This window comes from Leptonychotes weddellii, unplaced genomic scaffold, assembly GCF_054177405.1.
Source record: "Leptonychotes weddellii isolate Sample4059 unplaced genomic scaffold, ASM5417740v2 HiC_scaffold_11067, whole genome shotgun sequence".
Classification (NCBI taxonomy): Eukaryota; Metazoa; Chordata; class Mammalia; order Carnivora; family Phocidae; genus Leptonychotes; species Leptonychotes weddellii.
In genome coordinates this window covers 1-7042 of record NW_027688064.1, presented here as the reverse complement: position 1 = coordinate 7042, position 7042 = coordinate 1, and the positions used below count along the sequence as shown (strand labels likewise).

Sequence of the window (7042 nt, the reverse complement as noted above, 5' to 3'; positions counted from 1 at the left end):
TTTTTTTCCCCATAGCTATTGGCCTATCCTGAAACTACAGCAATGCTAAACCAAACCATCCAAAAAATGAGAAAAGAGGAAACATATTTCAAGTCATTCTGTGATATCAAAACACAATAAGAACAGTACAATAAAGAAAATCTTGAGGTCAATCTCAACAACAGGCAGAATAGTTCAAGTCCTAACTGTAGACACTAACTGTAGACATCTTAAAAAAAAAATTAGTGCTTGGCTTATAACTGTTTAACTCATTGGCTCCTAAGTAAATAGTGGCTTAGTGAAATTTTTATATCTAAAAAGCAATGCACTCTTCATCTGAGAGTCTCATGTATCTCTTGTGAGAGAATAATGTGTCTCTTGTATCTAGTATGTAACATTCTTTTTTTTTTAAGATTTTTTAAAAATTTTATTTATTTATTTGAGAGAGAGCAAGAGAACGAGCAGGGGGAGCGGCAGGCAGAGGGAGAAGCAGACTCCCCGCTGAGCAGGGAGCCCGATGCAGGGCTTGATCCCAGGACTCTGGGATCATGACCTGAGCCGAAGGCAAATGCTTAACCAAATGAGGTACCCAGGCACCCCCAGTATCTAATATTCTAAAGTGTCTGTTCCCAGGGTGCCTGGGTAGCTCAGTCAGTTGAGCATCTGACTGCTGGTTTTGGCTCAGGTTGTAATCTCGGGGTTATAGGATAGAGCCCGGAGATGGGCTCTGTGCTCAGCAGGGAGTCTGCTTGGGATTCTCTCTCTCCCCTCCATTTGCCCCTCCCTGTGCTTGTGCTCTCTCCCTCTCTCTCTCTAAGATAAATGGATAAATCTTCTTTTAAAAACAAAAAAATAAAATGTCTATTCTCTAAAAAAAATTGAGATCAACTAAAAGAATGGGACTAAGGACAATCTTTAAAAAGTGAATGGAGGTGATACTGAGATAAGTCGGTCCGACTGCATTTGAGCTCAGTGCTGTCAGTCATAGCTGTTTCGCCAAGTTAATAACACTGAACATTCCACCAACCAGAGGAGGAAACCAATGGCCAGAATTCCAGGATACATGGGAGTTTTCAGAGAAGAAAAGTTTAAGATGTGAGAATAGTCTGATTGTGGTATCTATCAACTGAATTAACCACCAGCCCTGATTAATCTTATCTACCCAGTCAGACAGCTTCCCTTGCTGCCTCACTAATACCTGTTCAGATCTCCAGAAACTCTGACCTCAGAGAATAGCTTTCCCAGTTGGTTTGAGTTATAACTTTAATATAAAAAAATTTTTTTGGTCTGTCTTGGAAAAAGCTAACAGACAAGGATAGACTCCGCAAAATAAGAGTAGTGTCTAAATCTCATGCCACAAAAAAATTAATAATGTTGTCCAAAAGTTATTTGGGGTTGGAGGGGTGGTGGATGAGAAAATCCACAGTATAGAACTCAAAACTTCCCCAAGGGTAAAAGTCATCTATAATATGCATGTAAATAAGAAAGAGTGAAAGAAACATAGTAATATGTAATTCTTTTTTTTAAAGATTTTATTTATTTGAGAGAGAGAGTATGCCTGCATGATAGAAAGGGCTCCCATGGGGTGGAAGGGCAGAGGGAGAGAGAAAAGCAGACTCCCTGCTGAGTGGGGAGCCCAATTTGGGGCTCAATTCCAGAACCCTGGGATCATGACCTGAGCTGAAGGCAGATGTTTAACCAACTGAGCCACCCAGGGGCCTCAGTAATTCTTTTTTAATAGCTGAATTGGTGGGCACCTGGGCGGCTCAAGTTGGTTAAGCGTCTGCCTTCAGCTCAGGTCATGATCCCAGAATTCTGGGATCAAGTCCTGCATCGGACTCCCCACTCAGGAGGGAGTCTGCTTCTCCCTCTGCCCCTCCCCCGTTCCTGTTTGTGCTCTCATGCTCTCTCTCTCTCAAAAATAAATAAATAAAATCCTTTTAAAAAAATAGCTGAATTGTTAGGTTATAATGTATTTAACTTGTTCCTTTACCAATGGACATGTATGTAGTTAAAATTTTTTGCTTCTATAAGTAATGCTTATAATAAAATTAATTTTCTTCTACATATGTCTATAAGTACATGTGCAAGTATATAGAATTAATTTCTAGAAATGGAGCGATTGGATGAAAGAGTATTTGCATTTAAAATTTTTATATATGTTGCCATATGATAGTATTTTTCATGGCAAATTACTTCACGTGTCACTGGCCAGACTATGGATTGACTGGGTAAAAAATTGATGACCGTATTAGTCAGGGTTCTGGAGAGAAACAGAACCAATACAATATATAGAAATATATAGGGTGCCTGGGTGGCTCAGTTGGTTAAGCGACTGCCTTCGGCTCAGGTCATGATCCTGGAGTCCTGGGATCGAGTCCCACATCGGGCTCCCGGCTCAGCGGGGAGCCTGCTTCTCCCTCTGACCCTCTCCCCTCTCATGCTGTTTCTCTCTCACTCGCTCTCTAATAAGTAAATAAATAAATAAAATCTTAGGAAAAAAAAGAAATGTATATAAGAGGAGATTTAGTATAGGAATTGGCTCATATGGTTATGGAGGACAAGAAGCCTCACCATTTGCTACCTGCACATTGGATAACCAGGAAAGCTGGTGGTATAATTCAGTCCAGGTCTGAAGGCTGGAGGTCTGAGAAGGGGAATGGGGGGCTGTTAGTGTAAGTCCCAGAATCCAAAGGCCCCCCAGACTAGGAGCTCTCATATCTACAAGCAGAAGAAAATGAATGTCCCAGCTGAAGAAGAGAGAAATAAAATTCACCCTTACATCAGCTTTTTGTTCTATTTGGGCCCTCAGTGGATTGGATGATGCCTGCCCACAGTGGTGCAGGCAGATCTTCTTTCCTCATCTATAGATTCAAATGCTAGTCTCTTCCTAAAGCATCCTCACAGACACATTCAAGAATAATCTGGTCTATCCTTAGCCCAGTCAGGTTGATATATGTAAAATTAACCATCATAATGACTGTGCTTGGGATGGCTGGAGATGCAATGTGGGGGTGTGTGTATGGGGTGGGGGGTGAGTTTGAGTGGTCGACAATATCAACATCCCTGTTCAAGGAATGTCCTGGTTCCCATCTTCTCTGCAGGTACTCTGGATACCACAGGTACTGTGTTTGAATCATTCAATGATATTTTAGGTGCAGGGGAAGTTAGGTCCAGTCTTGAATAGCCTAGAACATATGTAGAGAAAACCAGAAAACAGATTCTTTGAAAGAATGAGGTTATTCCAGGCATAGTTACTGTGCCAACTTAAAACTACTTCAAGGTGAAATTTTCTTAGGCAGGGTCAGAAAAAGAGCAGAGACCTGTGTGTGTAGTCAACTTTGATTTTTTTATATTTGGAAAGTTGTATTTTCTCAACTTGTTTATTTTTATGGTCTTGAATTTATCTGTGTTTTGATTTTTACAGCTATATTTTTAAAATGTCCAATCTGCCAGAAATATAGTGAAAGAAGAGAAGATAAGGAAAGATTTTGTGCAAAGCTAGGCAACAGGCCAAGGAAATGGAAAGCTGATTGTGTCCAGACATAACAGCGGCGGCAGAAGCAAAACTTAGGGAGATTCGGAACACTTCGTGATACTGACTGGTTGGCATAGTGGTGAGTTAAATATTTTAGGCTGAAGAGAGAAAATTGGGATCTGTTCCTCTCACGTCAAAGTTTCTTAAACTTTCAGCAGAAGATACACTTTATTTTGCAACTGATGATCTTTAATTGGAGAGTATTTAGGGAAAAAAATATAGTTAACTATTTAATTTTATACATTCAGTTAGGTGGGGATCTAAAATTTCTATAAATAATGTTTCACAGTTTTCTATGTAGAAGCCTCACAACACTTTAGTTAGATTTATTCCTAGGTTTTTAATTTTTTTTTCATGCTATTATAAATGGCATCATCTTAAAGTATTTCATTTTCTATTTTTTATTGTTGAATAGAAATGCAAATGGTTTTAGTATGTTTGCTCATATCCAGTGATCTTAATAAACTCAATTTTTAATTCTGTTTTTCTGTAAATTCTTTTGGATTTTCTATGTACACTGCGGTTGTTTTAAAATCTTCCCATAAATTCTCTGAGACATCTCTCTTTGGAAGAGCCTTATTTCCCTCCATTGAGTGTGGACAGTACTTGGTTACCTGCTTTTCATAAAATAAAATGTCATAGAAATGCCAGAGTGTGACATCTAAGGCAAAGTTAGAAAAGGCGTTTTGGTTTCAATCTTGTCCTCTTTTAGATCATTTGTTCTGGGAAGCAAGCTGCCAGACCATGAAGACCACCAAGCAACTCTATGGAAAGACCCATGTGGAAAGAACTGAGTGAGACTTCCTGCCAACAGCCAGCAAGAAACTGAAGGCTTCTGCTAACAGCCATGTGCAGGAGCAATCTTGGAAGTGGATGCTCTCAAACTTGCAGGCGAGCCTTTGGATGACCTACCTGATGTCATGCACTACCTTACACCAAAATCAACCACTGAAGCCACTCCTCAGTTCCTGGCCTACAAAACCCGTGAGATGATAAAACTTGTTGCTTTAAGCTGCTAAGTTTGGGGTAATTTTTTATGTAAAAATAGATTACTAAAATATACACTATTATGCTTTATTTGCCAATAATAGTTTTATTTCTCTCTTCTCAATCCTTTTATTATTTTATTCCTTGCCTTAGTATGCTAGGTAGAATCACAACAGTATGAGTAGAAGTGATGATAGTGTGTCTCCATATCGCGTTCCTCGTTCCAAAGAGATTTCATGTATTTATCATTGTTTGATGGTTATGATAGGCTTATTTGGTAAATATCCTTCTTCAAGGTAACAATACTCCTTTCTATTCTAAATTGCTAAGAGTTTACTTTTTATTTATTTTTTTGATTTTTCTAGAGAGAGAGTGTGTGTGTTCACACTAGAGCGTATTAGTGGAAGAGGAGGGGCAGAGGGAGAGAGAGAGAGAGAGAACCCTAAGCTGGCTCTAAGCCCGGCCCAGAGCTGGCAAGGGGCTCGATCTCATGACCCTGAGATCATGACCTGAGCTGAAATCAAGAGCTAGACTTTTAACAGACTGAGCCACCCAGGTGCCCCTACTTTTTCTTTTTTTAAATTAAGAATAAGTATTGAATTTAATTAATATAATCATATATAATTTATTTCCTTTATCTGGTTATGAGGTGAATTATATTAATTGATTTCAGAATGTTAAACCAGATTTGCACTCCTATTATAAATTCAACTTGATTGTGGTGTGTTATCTTTGTACACACGGCTATATTAGATTTGCTAGTATTGTATTTAGGTTTTTTGCATTTTCATTCATAAGAGTAAATGGACTATAACATTTCCTTTTTAATAGTATCCTTATCAGGTTTTGATATCAAGATTATGTTGACCTTATAGAACAAGCTAGTAAATTTACACTCATTTTCTATTTTCTGGAAGTTTCTGTAAGGTTGGAGTTATTTTTCCTTAGTGTATAAATCATTCACTAATAAAGCCATCTGGGCTTATAGTTTTCTTTGTGGAAAGTTTTAATTATGGGTTTATATTTTTATTTTTATTAAAGTCTCAGTAAGTCGTGTTTTTTCAAGGAATTTTTTATTTTTGAATTTTCAAATTTATAGACATTAATTGTTCATAATGTTTTTATTATCTTTTTTATGTCAAAAGGATCTGTAGTGATGTCCCTTACTTCATTCCTGACCTAGGTCCTTGTGCTTTTTCTCTTTTTTCTTGATCCATCTTCCCAGAGACTTATCAATTTTATTAGCTATTTTATTTATTTATTTTTTTAAGATTTTATTTATTTGCGAGAGAGAATGAGAGACAGAGAGCATGAGAGGGAGGAGGGTCAGAGGGAGAAGCAGACTCCCCGCCGAGCAGGGAGCCTGATGTGGGACTCGATCCCAGGACTCCGGGATCATGACCTGAGCCGAAGGCAGTCGCTTAACCAACTGAGCCACCCAGGCGCCCCTTTATTAGCTATTTTAAAGAAGGGGCACCTGGGTGGCTCAGTTGGTTGAGCCTCCAATTCTTTTGATTTTGGCTCAGGTCATGATCTGAGTCATGAGATGGAGCCCTGGGTCAGGCTCTGTGCTCAGCAGGGAGTCTGCTTGAGATCCTCTCTCTCTCCCTCTCCCTCTGTCACCACCCCCAAGTAGGTGCACACTCTCTCTCTCTCAAATAAATAATAAATCTTTAAAAAAAAAAAAGAAAAACCTTTGACTTTATTGATTTTTCTCCATTATACAAGTGTTTTCTACCTAATTAGTATTTGTTCTTATCTTTATTGTTTCTTTCATTAGCTGTTATTCTTCTAAAATTTTGAAAAAGATACATGGATAATCGATTTTCAATACTTCTTATCTAACATATACTTTTATGACTATAAAATTCTCTCAAAACATTCCAGACATTTTAATGTTATACTTTTGGTTTTATTCAGTTAAAAATATTTTTAATTCAAAATCTAGGTGTGTTTTACAGTATTTGATATCAAGACTTACTGTAAAGCTCCAGGATATGTGATATTGCTAGAAAGATAAACAAATAGACCACTGAAACAAAATAGATTGCCTCAAAACAAACCCACACATCCTTCCTGGTCACTTGATTGATGAGAAAGGTGCCACTGCAAGGAAATGGAGAAAAGATGTCCTGTCAATGAATAATATTGAGTCCATTGGAGGACTTAAACAGGAAAAGAAATTAATCTTGACCCATACTTCCTTCCATACATAAAAATCAGTTGTAGCTGGATTATTGACCTGTGTAAGTGGTAAAACAATAAAGCTGCTATCTATGAGATCATATAAAAGAATGTCTTCATGATGACAATATCTTAGAATTAACACATGCATGTACACACACACACATACAACACTAACCATAAAAAAAGCAAATTAATCAATTGCGCTTCATTAACATTAGGAATGCTTGTTCATCAGAAGATACCATAGAGAAAGTGAAAGGCAACCTGAGGTGGAAGTGAATGTTTGGAATTCATGTATCTGACAAAGTATTCTTACCTGGAATTCATAAAGATCACTTACAAAAAAAAAAA

The 7042-nt window shown here is 37.8% G+C and overlaps 1 long non-coding RNA gene across 1 annotated transcript; it reads left to right on the top strand.

The window, feature by feature from the left end:
- Positions 1-2501: 2501 nt before the first annotated feature.
- On the top strand, positions 2502-5558 carry LOC145718131 (uncharacterized). Its single transcript, XR_014141598.1, has 2 exons — positions 2502-3596; positions 4230-5558. It is a non-coding gene; the product is annotated as an uncharacterized LOC145718131 (long non-coding RNA).
- The last annotated feature ends 1484 nt before the right edge of the window (positions 5559-7042 follow it).